This window comes from Oryctolagus cuniculus, chromosome 7, assembly GCF_051225735.1.
Source record: "Oryctolagus cuniculus isolate XC-2025 breed Fujian yellow rabbit chromosome 7, ASM5122573v1, whole genome shotgun sequence".
NCBI lineage: Eukaryota > Metazoa > Chordata > Mammalia > Lagomorpha > Leporidae > Oryctolagus > Oryctolagus cuniculus.
The window spans coordinates 25,857,218-25,874,230 of NC_142873.1; the positions used below are offsets into that span (position 1 = coordinate 25,857,218).

General features: G+C 43.4%; 2 long non-coding RNA genes and 1 pseudogene across 4 annotated transcripts in view; 2 read left to right on the top strand and 1 right to left on the bottom strand.

Moving 5' to 3' along the window:
- LOC149125380 (uncharacterized) overlaps positions 1-14,622 on the bottom strand; it is a 26,929-nt gene extending 12,307 nt beyond the window's left edge. Inside the window, exons 1-3 of one of the 2 annotated variants that reach the window (XR_016211395.1) lie at positions 14,451-14,619; positions 13,477-13,609; positions 8,727-8,950 (exon numbers count right to left, since the gene is read on the bottom strand). This is a non-coding gene — a long non-coding RNA (uncharacterized LOC149125380). Of the gene's footprint in view, positions 1-8,726; positions 8,951-13,476; positions 13,610-14,450 lie in introns of those variants that run through there. The other variant, XR_016211394.1, reaches the window with a different exon arrangement.
- Positions 1,542-2,376, top strand: LOC138850499 (high mobility group protein B2 pseudogene; annotated as a pseudogene).
- On the top strand, positions 14,363-16,352 carry LOC149125381 (uncharacterized). Of its 2 annotated transcripts, XR_016211397.1 has the most exons (4): positions 14,363-14,516; positions 15,412-15,513; positions 15,612-15,778; positions 16,192-16,352. It is a non-coding gene; the product is annotated as an uncharacterized LOC149125381 (long non-coding RNA). The 2 variants fall into 2 exon arrangements; XR_016211396.1 differs by lacking the exon at positions 15,612-15,778 and having other exon boundaries at positions 14,368-14,516.
- The last annotated feature ends 661 nt before the right edge of the window (positions 16,353-17,013 follow it).

Below are 17,013 nucleotides of genomic sequence, written 5' to 3' on the forward strand. Positions count from 1 at the left end.
GTCATTCTTTCTAATTCTCTTTTAATGTCTGCTAATAGGCCATCTTATGGAATATTATATTGATGTTACCTGTACACAACCATCAGGCATTTCCACTGTTGAATGTGTTTATGTGTACAGGTAGTTTTGTTTGTGTGTACATGAATGCACATTTGATGGAGATAGCACTGACAGTAATACTGTGAGAAATCCTAACGCTGATTTCAAACTTTCTGTCCTCCGCAGAGATGGCTGTCATTGAAGTAGACCACAGGGCCCCTTTGCTGTTGTGGACTGAAATGTGCCTCCTTAAAACTCAAACACTGAAGTGCTAATCACCAACATAACTCTACCTGAAGAAAGTGCTTTTAAGCAGATCAAATGATAGATGTGTCTGTCACATCAGAGAAGGGCTTCTGGAAAAATCGAGCGTATTAGGACCTTGATCTGATATTTTCAACCTCTACAACTCTGAGAAGTAAAATTCCATGTGGTATTTTCTTAGCAAATTTATATATCCTCATTTCTGCCAGCATTTTCTGCTGTCATCTAGAAGGTCCTCGTGATTAGCAGAGAAATATAGAAAGTAAAAACTATGATTTTAGATTACCAAGTATCTACTAACATAAAAAAGATATCCCAGAAGCAACCTACTACCATCCTCCAGGACCCAGAAAAAAAAAAAAAAAAACAGGAATGAGTCAAGTTGTGGGGCAGTAGAAAAGTGAATAATGAAAGATCACAGCAGAAGTAAATAAGGAAGGGTTTGATGCTGTGGTGTAGTGGGTTAATGCCTTGTCCTGCTCTTCATGCATCCCATATGTTGTTGCTAGAAGACCAGGTTCTCTACTTCCAATCCAGCTCCCTACTAATGCACTTGGGAAATTGGTGAAAGATGGACCATGTTCTTGGGTGCTGGCACCCACATGAGAGACTTGGAAGAAGCATCTGGCCTTTCAAATAAATAAATAAATCTTAAAAAAATAGAAGCAGTGTTAGCACTGTTGGAAAAACAGACACATAGTTCAATGGAAAAAATAGGCAGCTGAAATAAACCGACTTTTCTACAGCCAACCCCTATTTAATAAAGGAAATAAAACAAACAGGAGAAAGAAGAATCCCTTTAGCAAATGGTTTAAAGGAAAGTGATTATCCATATGTAGGAGCCTGAAAAGATACCCCAACACCTCATACACTATGTAAAAGCAACTCAAAGTGAATTAAAAGTCTAAATATAAAACCAAAAACTTGAGAGCTTGTTTGGAGGTTCAAGCAGGGGAGCGCAGCTACTCGTATACCCTTGACCTAAGACTGGTCCTCCTCTAGCGGGGAAGGTCGTCCTCTTCGACCGAGCACACAGCTTCGGGAGGGACACACATGGAGCGGTGAGGGCGGAATGGGACACCCGCCTAGCCAGCCAGATCAGCCGAATCAACCCTGGTGATCAATGGGGTGACAGATGTCACAGCCAGATCGCCCTCACATCCTGAGTTCACGCCGGAGCTGAGGGAAGGAAGCGACGCCGTCAGATCCAGCCGCTCTGCGGGAGTCTGAGGAACAACTCCCACCAGGTGGCCGCCATTCCGTCCTCATGGGTAAAGGAGACCCTAACAAGCCGAGGGGCAAAATGTCCTCCTATGCCTTCTTTGTGCAGACGTGCCGGGAAGAGCACAAGAGGAAACACCCTGACTCTTCGGTCAATTTCGTGGAATTCTCTAAGAAATGCTCGGAGAGATGGAAGACCATGTCTGCAAAGGAAAATTCCAAGTTTGAAGATATGGCAAAAAGTGATAAAGCTCGTTATGACAGGGAGATGAAAAATTACGTTCCTCCCAAGGGTGATAAGAAGGGAAAGAAAAAGGATCCCAATGCTCCTAAAAGACCACCATCTGCCTTCTTTCTCTTTTGCTCTGAACATCGCCCAAAGATCAAAAGTGAACACCCTGGCCTGTCCATTGGGGACACTGCAAAAAAATTGGGTGAGATGTGGTCTGAACAGTCAGCCAAAGATAAACAACCATATGAACAGAAAGCAGCTAAGCTAAAGGAGAAATATGAAAAGGATATTGCTGCATACTGTGCCAAGGGCAAAAGTGAAGCGGGAAAGAAGGGCCCTGGTAGGCCCACAGGATCAAAGAAGAAGAATGAACCTGAAGATGAGGAGGAAGAAGAAGAAGAGGAAGAAGATGAAGAGGATGAGGAAGAGGAAGAAGTTGAAGAGGATGAGGAAGAGGATGAAGATGAAGAATAAATGGCTATCCTGTAATGATGAGTGTGGAGTGTGCGTGTGTGCTCAGGCAGTTGTTTTGCTAAGAATGTGAATTCAAGTGCAGCTCAATATTAGCTTCAGTATAAAAAAACTGTACAGATTTTTGTATAGCTGATAAGATTCTTTGTAGAGAAAATAGTTTTTTTAAAAAATGCAGGTTGTAGCTTTTTGAGGGGCTACTACATACAGTTAGATTTTAAAGCTTCTGATGTTGAATGTTCCTAAATATTTAATGCTTTCTTTAATTTCTTGACTTGTGTATGGTAGCACAGCAAAGTTGTAGGAATTAGTATCATTTGTAAATTTGGATTTTTTGTTAGGATGTTGCATTCTGTGTTTTTTTTTTAAATTTTGTAATAAAATTATGTATGTTAAAAAAAAACCCAAAACCTAAGTAAACATATGAGAAACTGTAAAACATTAGCATAGACAACAGTTTGCATAAGATTCCAAAAGCACAAGTAACAAAAATGAAATATACAAATTTGAGCATATCAAATTAAGATACATCTTCACAACAAAGTAATCAACAGAGTGAAGATACAATGGACAGAATGGCAGGTAACACTGAAAACTCTGAATATGACAAAAGATTGATAGCCAGAACATACATATATAGAACTGGAAAAACTCCAAACAAGAAGCAAAATGTACACTTAAGAAATGGGCAATGATCAGAATAGATGTTTCTCAGAAGAAGAAATCTCAATGGTCAAGACATAGATGAACATGCCCAATATCACTAGCCATTAGCGAAATGTAAATCAAAACCAATAGCAGACTCCATCTGTAGGAGAAGACAATGCTTGGGTTTTCATTTGTGCAACAAGTGGGTTTAGAGGACTCTGTTCACCATTAGAGGGCAGAGTCTACATGGAAGTAAAGAATCCTTAATACTTTCCTAATGGGCTTGTTGAATTCTTGACCAGTGCCTATTACCTTTGCCACAAACTTTCCAGTCTCACTACTTTCCTTCTTCTTCCTCTTCTCTGTGGCTTGCAAAAACAGTATACCTTCTATATACGGAGGATACTTTTGTTTTGTTTTATTCCTTCTGTCTCATGATGTTCCTCTAAGAAATCACAACCCTCCAAGTATTCACTCATTTATGCAGTCTGCAGTTTTCATGGGCTACTACATGGCAAAGTACTAGGTTAAAGGAAAGGTATAGGTCAGGAACTGAGCAAAGTTCACAATGATGAAGCCATTGGGGAAATGAACCTGATGGAAGACCTCTCTCTCTCTCTCTCTCTCTCTGTCTCGCCTTCTCTCTCTGTGTAGCTCTGATTTTCAAATAAATAAATCTTTAAAAACTAACTAAATAAATATACTAATAACCAGGTGGCAACACCTTTCTATCAGAACATGTGAAGCACTCAAACACAGTTTGTCCCAGAAAGTCAGCCATAGTTTTCAAGGGCACATCTTCTACTCCATTTGTGGACATCTCTGTGGGGGGTAAGGGGCACTTATTTCTTCCCCTCTTCTTTCTTACCACTCTCACAGTTATAACTTCTATTGATGCTTCCACAGACCAGTCTCTATGAAATTGTAGAACTAATATCCTCCCATTTCAAAAATGTCATGGGTTTAAACACAGAACCCAAAATAAGACAAGTAACTGGCCTTCTTAATTACACAGTGTGGAATGTAAGATTCTCAGTGGATCACTGGGTAACTATAAAGTACTGGGCAGAGAAAAAGATGTTGCTTATCTGTATTTATGATGTTGTAATTCAACACTTTATGCAAACTCAGATTAAAAGAGCTCCAGTTAGTGGGCAGCACTGTTGCATAGTGGGTAAAGCTACTGCCTGCAGTGTCAGCATCCTATGTGGGTGCCAGTTGGGTTTCCTGGCTGCTGCACTTCCCATCCAGCTCTCTGCTGTGGCCTGGGAAAACAGTAGAAGATGGCCCAAATCCCTCATCTCCTGCACCCACCTATGAGACCTGGACAAAGCTCCTGGCTTCTGGTTTTGGATCCAAACAGCTCCAGCCATCCATCTCTGCTTCTACCACTCTGTAACTCTGCCTTTCAAATAAATAAATAATTATTTTAAAAAACAGCTTCATCCCAGAAGAAGCTCCTGGCTTCAGACTGGCACAGCTCCAGCTGTTGCTGCCAATTGGAGAGGGAACCATCGGATGGAAGACGTCTCTCTCACTTTCTCTCTCTCTCCTCTCTCTGTGTAACTCTTTCAAATGAATAAATAAATCTTTAAAAAAGTAGCTCCAGTTATTGACAACACAGTAGACTTGCATTAATTTTAGTTCCCTTCTCACTTTGCAAAGGGATCAGCGGCAGGTAAAAACAGTTGACAGCCTTGCTAACAGGAGAAGAAATAGCTGAAGACAGAAAGTGAAAAGCAGCCAAATACATCATCAACGAAAGAGAAGTGGACCCCATCCAACACAAACCTTTAAAAGTGGATGCTCACAATTAATGAGTGAAACAGCTGCCCACTGAAATCTTATCTAGGGAGGGAAGATGTCCTAAGTTCTGCTTCTGTAAACTCCAGTCATAAATCTATCCTAATAAATCTGTCCCTGGCATCTCTTTTACAAATATACTGGACCCACTGACCATTGAAAATGTGGTCCTAAGTCATGTAGGCTGCCATTTAAACCCACCAATGCTGTAACAGCTAAGAAACTTGAATTTGATGCTCAATTCTCAGGAAATCATTCCAGCTGAGCCTAGGGCCATTAATAGAAACTCCTTGGATCCTCCACTGTCTCTGTGCCTGTTTGAAAGAAGGGAGTTTTCCCAACCCAGGTTTCTGGAACAGCTTCAAATTCCACATTGGAAAAATCTGATAATTAATACTTGAGAGGGATCAATGCACAAAGCAGCTATTCACGCTTCACACTGCTCCCCACCAGGAAGATGAGGTGCAGGATGAGAGCAGTGGGGCAGATCCTAGTCAGATCCTCCTTCCCACCCCTCTGCTGCCCCAGGCTCCCTGCTCAAGGCCACCCAGCCCCACCCTGCAGAAACCAGCCCAGGAAACATCAAGAGGCCTGGCCAGACTGCATTCTGAGACCACCCACAGTGGGAACCCAGCTTATTTAACTGTGGAGAGCGGGAGTCTTTCTGCCTTCCTTCCCTGCATGTGCATGTTCCCAGAATGCTGCCCCCTCTCTCCTGTAACCACTAAATAAAGCACATTAGGAACAGTTTGGGTGAGGTTCTGCAGGAGAGATTCCGGGCACTGGGAGCCTGGGAAGTGGAGGTGGGAGACAGAACAGCCCGGGTCCCAGCCCTGACCTCAGGAGAAGCTGCAATGATCGATGGCACCCTGGCAACCACCCTTCTCCCACATGTGTCCCCGCCCCTTCCTGCATGCCAAACCTGCAGCAGAAAGTCCCTGGAGCAGGTACCCTTTCTTCTGGACACGCGGGGGAGCAATTCGGGGAGTGGCGGGAAGAGACTCCCTGGTAAGTGGGACCCACAGGTGGACAATGAAGAGGGAAGAAGCAGCAGGAGGCAGGCTCCGGGTGAGCACTCGGAAACTGCCTGGGATCACACGTGCAGAGCAGGAGATGCAGTAAATGCCAGAGAAGGAGCAGCACAGCCCCCAGGGCTGACCCTGATCAGGGAATGAACTCCCTCTGGTCCAACTCAGGCCCCAGGGAATGGCAGTAGCACATGCATGTGCACAGGAATTCAGAAGGCAGAATACAGCTGAGCTCCTGGGAACTCTGGGAAATGGAGTCCAGGCTGCAGCATCCCTAGAGACACCAGCTGACCCTCCCCAAAGGTTGCAGTCAGGGGTGGGTGCCCACAACCAGAGGGCCTTTGCTTTTATTCAGTCCCTCCTTCCTTTCCTTCCCCCCACCAAAATCTCAGGGATCAGTAGCTTTCTTACTTTCCTGAATCAAATGTGAAAGAGTGACACTCACTGCTGCTAACTGACCCCAAATCCTGGCTCCCTCATAACCTCTGTCTCTTCCAGAAAAATCTTATTTACTACTTTGGCCCTAGAAATCATAAATGACTATGATAGAATGTAACTTTTAACAGAGGTGTAGAAGGCATGGTTTAATATCCAGTTTTGAGAATACAATTTTCATTTGTGTTTTATTGATGTTTATAGTTCTTTTAAGATTTATTTATTTATTTGGAAGTCAGAGTTACAGAGAAGGAGAGGCAGAGACAGACAGAGAGAGAGAGGTTTTCCATCTGCTGGTTCACTCCCCAATTGGCAGCAGCACCACAGCGCCGACCCCTTATATTCTTTTCAAATCATTTTACACTGTCTTTTTATTCATCTAGTACAGAGACAGAAGAATGGACACAGAGCTAACATAGCTGAGTATTCAAGGAGACAGGTTAAGGGGTTAAATGCCTTATATCATATCATTTATACCTTAGATTAATTCTGGGGACAGTATTATCTGGAGTTTACAAAGTGGAAACTGAATGGAAAGAGCTTAGAAAAGCATGGTGTTTTTTAATATCATAAAAAAGTCTAAGTTAAAGGCCAATCAAGGGGCCAGCACTGTGGCATAGCAGGTAAAGCATTGACATTCCATATGGGTGGAGGTTGTGTCCCGGCTACTCTGCTTTCGATCGAACTCTCTGCTATGGCCAGGGAAAGCGGTGGAAGATGGCCCAAGTCCTTGGGCAGCTGCATCTGTGTGGGAGACCCAGAAGAAGCTCCTGGCTGCTGGCATTGGATCAGTACAGCTCCAGCCATTGTGACCAATTGGTGGGTGAACCAAAAGATGGAAGATGTCTCTCTCTCTCTCTCTCTCTCTGTCTCTCTCTCTCCCCCCTTCTATTCTGTGTAACTCTGACTTTCAAATAAATAAATAAATCTTTTTTAGAGAGCCAATCAACATATAACACTAGCTTAAAAATCTTTCTTTTCTCTTGGGTCTCAGTTTTTAAAATCTGATTTCTCAAAAGGAAAAATGTGAGAGAGATGAAGTGTACCTACAAAAATAATTTACTGTAATTATTTACTGTAATAATTTACTGTAATGATGTACTGTAACTTACTGTAATAATTTACTGTAAAGAACCACATAGGATTATAACTTGTCTGGAAAACAAAGGAGATCCATAGTTGCTATTATTTCATGGTTATTTTTTCTTATTTTTAATATCAAGATAGTATATAAATATTATGCACTCCTGGGTATTTCTGTGTTGTTTGATATGTTTTATTTTTTAAGCAAAAATTCAAAGAGATAAATGGATAACATGGAGTTCTGTGTTTCTGATTACTTCTCTCAATTAGAGATCATGGGATTAGAGTTGGTGCTAGATTAAGAATGCTTCAATCTTTATCCACTGACTTCACACCAGCATTTACTCTGTTAAACAATATTCTTTGGGTAGATGGCTCTTTCTTGCCAGACTAAACTTCATGGGGTCTAGAAACATATTTGCTTTGACACTAAAACTCAGCATCTTGACAGTCAGTCTTTTAGTTGAATAAATACATGATATACAAAATAAATATTTCTGCCCCTCAAGAACTGCCTAATAGAGAAGAAAATTGAAATCAATTTGATGACTCTCAGTATTAGGTGAATATATAATTTGTCATTCTGACATAAGCCTTGTCATAAAAAGGGCATATGAATAATCACACAGAGTTGAAGTGTATGAACACCTAGGGCCAGCGGGTTAAATGTTCACCCTAGCTATGTAAGGCATTCCATGTCAATAGGAGAGGAAGGAGGAAGAGGGGAGGGAGTGTAGGTGGGAAGGTGGTTACGGTGGGAAGAATCACCATGCTCATTACTTAGCAGCAAAGAGAGAATCTGTGATCATTTGTTGCTTAAGAAAGGGTGATAGGCATTATTTAATTATAATGCAGGTATCAGTGTTCTCCTGTCTCTGAAATAGGAAGTCTATAACTCAGAATTCCTTGCTGTTTCATCAAAAACAATTCAAAACAAAAACCTAATTAAGCATAAGAGGAAGTTACGCATTAGAAGTCTATTCCAAACTCTAGGAGGTTCAGGGGTTGGAAAATTCATCCAAAATCTTGCTGAAAAATGTCCCACACATTTTCCATGAACACTACCCTTAAGCATAAGCTCTTTAAAAAAAAGATTTATTTATTTGAAAGTCAGAATTACAGAAAGAGGAGAGGCAGAGAGAGAGAGAGAGAGAGAGAGAGAATCTTCCATCTGCTGGTTTACTCCCCAATTGGATGCAATGGCCAGAGCTGAGCTGATCCAAAGCCAGGAGCTAGGAGCTTCTTCCAGGTGTCCCATGTGGGTTCAGGGGTCCAAGGACGTGGGCCATCTTCTACTGCTTTCTCAGGCCACAGCACACCTGGATTGGAAGTGGAGCAGGCGGGACTCCAACCGGTGACCATATGGGATGCTGGCACTGCAGGAGGCAGCCTTACCTGCTACACCACAGCACCAGCCCCCATAAGCCCTATCTTCTGCAGAACCAGCACCCCAGACACCAGCCACCACATGGCATCCTATGGCACACTCACCCCTGGCAATGTTCTGCAGCTCCTGCTCCTCTCCACTTTCACTGGAAGAATCTGCAACTCCTTTTTTTCATGCAAGTAATTCTGATTCAGATGATGCCCCTGACACAATTGGCTGGCAAGTGCCATGGCATGTGTCCACAGCCTAGCTAAATGCAAAGCTGGAACATTTTAAACTTTTCACTGCCATGGTGAGACACGGACTCCATCTAATGAAGTAGGGGATTTTTCAGGGAGTCTAGAGAATCAAATATGACAAAATGACAAATCTTAACCAAAGAGTGCCATGGTACAGATGAAGAGAACCCAAAATGTATTTTTCTATCTTTTCTTTTCTGAGTTAAGTGCCTAAAAACAAAGCCAATGAGGGTTAAACAGACCCATTCTGAACATTCCTTAACATTTTCATTTTCATCCAAATTAATATATTACTTGAAGGAAATACATTTTACATAAATGAAAATGCAGTACCACAGACAAGTGTACAGAACATAGGCCCTCAGTTAGCTTCAAACCATCTGGGTCCATTAATGTGTTCTTCCAGAACCCAAGCTTTAGTACAATAGAACCACAGCCTCTGACATTCCTCCTCCACCCCGATGGATCTTGGGTTTTCCTCCCACCTCCCCTCTCCTGTGAATACATCAGTAGCAGGACAAATGGAATCCAAAGATACGATGATGTTATTTAACATGGAATAAACATAGTGTTTTAGTCAGTACAATCCTCAATACTACAATAATAATTCCGAGTTCACTGATTATGAAAGTAAGTATATGAAATCTATTCCTAAGTAATCATACCATCGAGAGCTGAATGTAGACTTTCAGAGGGAAAGAAACAGAGAATTGTGTAGACATGTGTATCTCTATAATAGAGATTTACCGCTGTACTTTATAGACAGTACACCATGTTTGTATTTTCTTGTTTTTTTTTGTTTGTTTGTTTGTTTTTTTGCAGTCTGGAATAGTTTATTACATCCAGCTTGTCACTTTGGAAATTTTATGATTAGACACTTATATACAACAAATTTTGAATCCCTACAGACAATATAGAGCAACCTAGGCCCTCCCAAGGGCAGAAAACAGACCAAGAGCTCATAGACTGGCTGCAACTGCAAGAAGCAGATGAAGATATCATCAGAAAGATACATATTCCTGCAGTGTGGCTGCTGAGCAGTTCTGCCCTTATGGATCTCATCTCTGTTTCAGATCATTAAAGAAAGTTACATGCTTCCTGACATTTCTAAAGATTTCACTAATGAGAATCTAAGATATCTTCACTACGCTAAGAGCCTCAGAACAGCCCAAAGACTTGGGCCATCTATTGCTTTTCCAGGCCATAGCAGAGAGCTGGATCAGAAGAGGAGCAGCCGGGATTAGAACCAGAGCCCATATGGGATGCTGGCACTTCAGGCCAGTGCTTTAACCCGCTGTGCCACAGCACTGGCCACAACATAGTATTTCTAATAGAGGAGATGGTTAAGTCATTAACTCCTCTAAAATACAAGTTAAGTATTAGTTTTGAAACTCTGATTCATTCATGAGAAAAACAAAAGGTTAATTTTCTCTCTTTGCTTCTGGGTATGTAAATTTTCTTCTAAGAAATTAATCATGACTTTTACATCTCAGACCCTATTATGAGTAAGTAGAGAATATTGTGGGGTCATACGCTCATTCTATCAAAGGAACATTTCTCCAATTAAAGAAAACATTATGGGCATCCCATATGGGAACTGGTTTGAGGCCTTGCTGCTCCACTTCTGATCCAGCTCCTTGCTATGGCCTGGGAAAGCAGTAGAAAATGGCCCAAGTGCTTGGGCCCATGCACATGCATGGGAGAACTTGAAGCTCTTAGCTCCTGGCTTCAGATCAGCGCAGCTCCAGCCATTGCAACCAGCTGGGGAGTAAACCATCATATGGAAGACCTCTCTCTCTATCTGTGTGTGTGTGTGTGTGTGTGCGTGTGCGTGTGTGAGTGTGTGTGTGTGAGTGGGTGTTTGTAACTCTTTCAAATAAATAAACAAATCTTTAAAAGAAAAAGCCAGTGGTCAGGGAAATTTCATCCAGGTCTCTCGCTTGGGTGCAAGACTCAAGGATTTCTACCATATTCTACTGCTTTCCCAGTATGTTTTCAGAGACCTGCATCAGAAGTAGAACATGCAATGGTGCCCATAGAGGATGCTAGTGTTGCAGGTGTTGCTATAACCCATTTTGCCACATGCTGGCCCCATAACAATTTTTAATTCCTAGGAATTAACAGGGAAGAAAGAAGTATGGCAGGATACCTTTTTTAAAAAAAAATATTTTATTCATTTGAAAAAGTTATATAGAGAGGTAGAGAGTGAGATGATCGGAAGCCAGGAGCCAGGAGCTTTTTCTGGGTCTCCCACATGAGCAAAAGGGCCCAAGGACTTGGACCATCCTCTACTGTTTTCCCAGGTGCATTAGCAGGAGGCTGGACTGGAAGTGGAGCAGCTGGGACTCTACCAGGACTCATATGGGATGCCTGTATTTCAGGCCAGGGCTTTAACCTGATGTGCCACAGTGCAAGCTCCAACAGGTGACCTTTTACTCTCAATAATCTCTTCTTGGTATTGGCAGAAGTTTGTAATTTTTTGTGTATTTGCCTTCTTCTTAATCTATATTTTTAAAAAATTACAAATGTTCCAGCACCCTGAGAACCTCCATCACAAGGGCATACAATCAGATGTTTGTCCAGAAAAGGGTGGTGTAGATGCAACGTGGAAAATGCAAGGTGAGTTGATTCATCTTTCTCAGGCTGTGGTTTCCATGGGCAACTTTTACAACCAACTGCCTTATTTGTTCCTCTTCCACAGAGTGGAAAACACGTTAAGTCATCCTATTTAGCCAAAAGCCAGTGACAGCACTTAAATATGTCATCAATCCAGGGCCAGCATTGTGGCACAAAGGAGTAAGTTGCCAACTGCAACAGCAGCATGCCTTATGGCACTGCTTTGAGACTCACCTCCTTCACTTCTTGTCCAGCTCTTTGCTTGGGAAAGCAGCAAAGATTGCCCAAGAGTTTGGGTTCCTGCACCCCCATGGGGGACTGGGGCAGACTTCCAGGGTCCTGGCTTCGGCCTGGCTCACCCCAGCTATTGTGGCCATCTGGAAGTGAGCCAGCAGATGAAAGATAGATCTCTCTCTCTCTCTCTCTCTCTCTTTCTCTCTCTCTTCCTTTTACCCAAACATACATTACATAAATAAATGAAAATGCATCAATGTAGCAACTTTTTGAGGAGAAGTCTTCTGATTATTGCAGGTATTGTCTCAATGCATAAAAATATTCACACACAAAAATTATAAACTGGTTTATATTTATATTTCTCAACCACATACTTTTCAGAAAAAATTGTCTGCCACTCAGCATCAGGTATGAGTCTGAAAGCATTCATTAAAAAATCAAGTAATTTAACTAAACACAAAAACCTCTAGTATAGGCTGCATATAAACCAGTGGCTTCCATGGGTATACACAGATTGATTTTTGTTAATTTACAGGGATCACTGCCCTTCCCTGGCATGGAGCTGTCTGAAGAGTTTAAACACTGATGGGTGTGGCATTATTTCTGATATTTGCTTATTATCCAGAGTGCATTTATTAAATATCTATCATGAACTCCACACTCTATAAATCTATTTCAAATATGTTGATATTTAATGGTACTTACACACTTACAAACTGAGCTAATCCTCCTAACTTCTCTCTGGAATAGCTATGCCTTTGACATTGCCTTTTTTCACACATATGGAAATGCATAATATGCTTCTGTATGGTACTTCAGAATTTATAAAAGGCTTTTCAGGTAAGATTTACATAACATCATGTGAAAGTGGCCAAAGGACACAGTCTTCTCATTACAGAGGGGAGAGGTATGAAGTGACTCTCTGAACAGTTACTCAGATTTTGTCAATCAGGTTCAGAATCTTATTAGGTATCAGATACACATCTAGATTTTTTTTCCCTACTGTCTCTTTGTCAGAATTCCCAGCTTATGAGTGAACTTCAGTCTGAATGAATGCTAATATTCAAGGTTCTAAGTGAAAAAATTACTGAGGTTTGTATTGGTGAGTAAAGCATGTGTCTAAATGTTACTTATATTTAATAGTAAGTATTGAATCATATGAAACTGAATATAAGATTATGCAAATTTTTAAGATGAAGAGCATATATTTAAAACCACATTCTTACTTTTTGCAAACGTGTTGAAACACCTTACTGGAGCATGTGTTTGGCATAGTGGTAAAGCCTTCCACATCCCAGTCAGAATGCCCAGGGCTCAAGCACTAGCCCTGATTCTGCTTCTGGCTTCCTGCTAACAGAACCCTGGGAGGCTGCAGCTGATGGCTCAAGTACTTGAGTCCCTGCCACCTGTGTGGGAGACCCACACTGAGTTCCTGGCTTCAGCCTGAACCAGCTCTGGTTGGTGCAGACATTTGAGGAATGAGCAGTAAATGGAAGGGCTCTCTCTGCCTTGCAAATAAACAAAAATAAATATATAGACCTTTTCTTAAGGTGTCTTGCTCACTTCTAAGTGATTTCCCTTTTCACAGTAAAATGTCTAACTGTCCTCTTTAGTAACAATGCATGTTTTGCTCTCCATGTCCACTCCTGAGCTCCAAGTACCGGCAGCTCACCCTAGCATGCTGACTGGTTCCAATGTTCAAGTACTCATCTCCCATTCTCTTTTAGTGGGTCTACCGGAAAGAAAGGAGAATATCTACAGTAGTTAATATCTTACTGTGGCTCTTGCTGTCCACCTGCAGGCCTCAAGGATGAGCAGCTGAATACACACTGTGAAGTTCTGGACGTAGTTTCCAAACTTCAGTCACTTTGCAGCTGAGGGACTCTGTCCTCGTCAATCACCTGAAAGCCTGCAGGAGTAGGGAGAAGCTGTGTTTGAAGAATTCACAAATACAGTGCATTGAAGCCAACCACTACCACCCCCACCACACCCCTACTTCAGGGTTCTGGCAAATTCCAAACCAGGAGTTTGGGACCAGGAGTGGTTCAGGAGGTGACCTCAACTCCTTACTCTGAACAGCTCCAAAGTGCCTGGTGCACCCAGCAGGAGCTCAGCGCCTTGACCTCCCACCCTCCTGCCCTTGCAACCAGGACACCTGGCTTGCAGAGCCTCCAGGAGGCCTGCAGCAGACCCACAGTTCCAGGCACACTGGGTTGTGCATCCAGAGCTAACCCAAAATACAGGCCCAGCTCAAGTGTCACCTCCCCACAAAGTCTCTGTATCCTACTCCCTCCCGGAAGGCTGCGGGCCAGCACTCGGCACTGGGAGTCGCGACATTTGGGGTTCACCCATGCTCCCACGAAGGAAGATGCCCCCGTGGGAACCCCACTCCACCTGTGGGCAGGGCTGGGGAAGGAGGCCGAGCCAGCCTCCACCCTAGGACTGCAGCCTGGGAAAGTCCAGGGCCCCAGCGCCCTTGCAGGGCATGGGGTCTCACTAAGTGTGCTCTGAGCCAGGGCCTCAGCCATCAGCAGCTCTCTTGCTTCCAGAATCTGCTGCAGGGCAGCTCAGGCTCTGCCCAGCGGGGAACCTCAGGCCAATCCTCCCTGCCCTGGGGCAGGACCAGTGCTGCCAGACCCGCCCCATGCCAGGCTGGCTATAAAGGCAGTGGTCATTGGTGGGCAGCTGGTAGTTGCGGTGTGTGCCGGTGACATGGGTCGTGTTAGGTTCTTGGCCTTCCCATTTCATACCTTGGGGCCAGAATGCAGGTGGTGGCCTGAGAGTCAGGAAGGGCCGGAGAAGAAGAGACAGTCCTGGTGAGTGCAACCGCCCACCTCTCCCACCAGCCCTGCTGGCTGAGGCTTGCAGCACGTGCTGCACTTGGGGAAGTAATGAAGGCCGAGTCTCATCAGGAAAACCAAGTGTGCGGTGCTGATTTACTCACTGATACAGCATCTGTGTGGTCTGCATGGGCAGACAGGGGGAAGGGTTTGGTAGGAGGGTGCTGTTGGCACACTGGGCCCTCATGCAGCTGCCTGCTGTAGGCATCCAGGGCAGCAGAGTCCTGCAGGGTCCCTAGAGATCCTGGCCATGCTGTGCCTTCCATCATCCACCCTCCTGCACTGATGCTGGGGGAAGTGCTTCTGCGGTTGATATCTCATTTGAATCCATGGTCATTTTCTCATGATGGGCTGATCTCACACAGTGACAATCATGGGACAAATCATGGTTCTGCAGCATCTTCCTACCAGGAGCATTGCAGGTGGACAGGGGGACACGGGTGACCGGTGGCACCTCCTGTGCATGGTCGCTGGCCCATCCAGGACCAAAGGTGGAAAGGAAAGGAGAGGAGCTGGCTCAAGGCAGTCCCGCTGCGGGTTCCATCAGGTGCAAAATGTCTCCCGATTGCGGTTAACCTTGCAGGGAAATTGTCTCCTTTTGTGGGCCAGAGACAGCATCTGCTTTATTAGCTGTGCAGTGTATTGATAATTAAAATTTGGGCAGTCCTATCTTTAGTCCTCACAGTGTAGTTACATTCTGAGGAACTGATGAAACTGCTCAGTACTTCGGGGCTGAGTGTAATATTAGGTGGGTAAGCCTGTTGTTGGCTTTTGGTTTATAGCTATTGGGTGACTTTATTTGGTAAAAATGCATTCAGGCTCAGTAGGGTATTCAAGGATGACCACTTAGTGAATTGTCTTTTTTTTTAAGATTAAGAATATTGAAGACCGGGTTGAGCTACCTATGGCAAAACTCCACCATTCCTGGGAAGGCCACAATTGGCAAGAAAAGCAGGTAGCAAGCTTTCATCAAGTAAGTTGAGATTCCTGTGTTTGCAATCTGAAGAGCTCACTGCTGAGCTGGGAGGGGAACTGCTCTGAGCACAACTCATTAGAGAACTGCTCTTGCAGACCTTCCCTGAAGGAAGCACTGTTGTGGTCAGAAGCATTCCAGGAGCTGCTGGCCAGCAATTGTGAATTAGACTTGAATTGAATCCATTGGAAGTATCACAAGAGTGCAGAAAGGCTGTGTCCTCAAATGAGCAGCTCACCAGGGAGAATTCGACTTAACCTAGAAGGTCTGTTTATCTCCGCTTATTTTGCAGCATATTCACACCAGGTGGGGAAGATAAATCAGCCTTCAGCTCTGCAATGGCAGTGCTCTTGGTTGAGGCTGAGGATGCTTTTCATTGCATGCAGTGTTTGCAAGAGACTTAGTTCCCTGAGGATTTATGCCTCTCCTGTAAATACATTTTTGGCACTAAAGCAAACTGAAGTATTTCTGTTTTAGTAGTATGGAACCAACTTAAGTATTTTGCCTACAGGCATCTTTGTCTTTAAAGAGCTAAATCCGCAGGATTACAGGATTGAGTAAAAACTAGAAAATAGCTAATCCTAGTACTAGAAAAGTACAAGGGTTTATTTGATCATTAGCTTCCTCATATTCCTCATGTTTCTTTTTATTTTTCTACCTTCTCTTCCCTACCTACAGATGCTCTGGCTGTATTGGAGGCTTTTCTAAAAACTGAATTCTGTGAAGAAAATATAGGCTACTGGCTGGCTTGTGAAAACTTCCAAAAAAGATCCACCCACCCCAGAAGCCATCCTTATATGCAAGAAAAATATATACACTCTTCTTAGAAAAAGGCCCAATAGAGGTAAGACACAATTCCTTATTTCAGCATAGAGAGTACACTCTTGACATCAAGAAGCAACAAAAGAAGTAAAGACATAAGACTAAACCAAGGGCCAGGGAATCTGAAAAGCTTCCTCTCCTGGTGCCCTGTCTTTCAAATAAGTTTCCCCAGACCTGGCAGGTGGAGCTCATCACACATTACCACTTCTAATTTTCACTTTCAAAGAGCAGAGCCCCCTTCTCTAACAAAGGATAATGAGTGATCTTTGTTTCAGATGAACATGCTTTCAAACCAAAACTCTTATTATCCAAAATATAAAAGAAGCTATGACTCCCAGCTTTACAACTGCCTGGAAAAGGGTGTATTACTTGATGGAGAATAATTTTTTGAAGTTGTATTTATTTCCAAGGCATAGTTACAGAGAGAAAAAGAGAGGGAAAGACAGAGGTCCATCTGCTGGTTCACTCCCTCAGTGGCCACAATGGCCAGGGCTGGGCCAGGCTGAAGCCAGCAGCTTCCTCCAGGTCTCCCATGTGGGGGCAGAGGACCAAGCGCTTGGGCCATTCTCTGCTGCTTTACCCAGCAAGGAGCTGGGGAAGAAGTAGAGCAGCTGGGAGTCAAACTGGCATCCATGTGGGATGTTAGTGCTGCAGGCAGCAGTGTAACTTGCTAAGCCA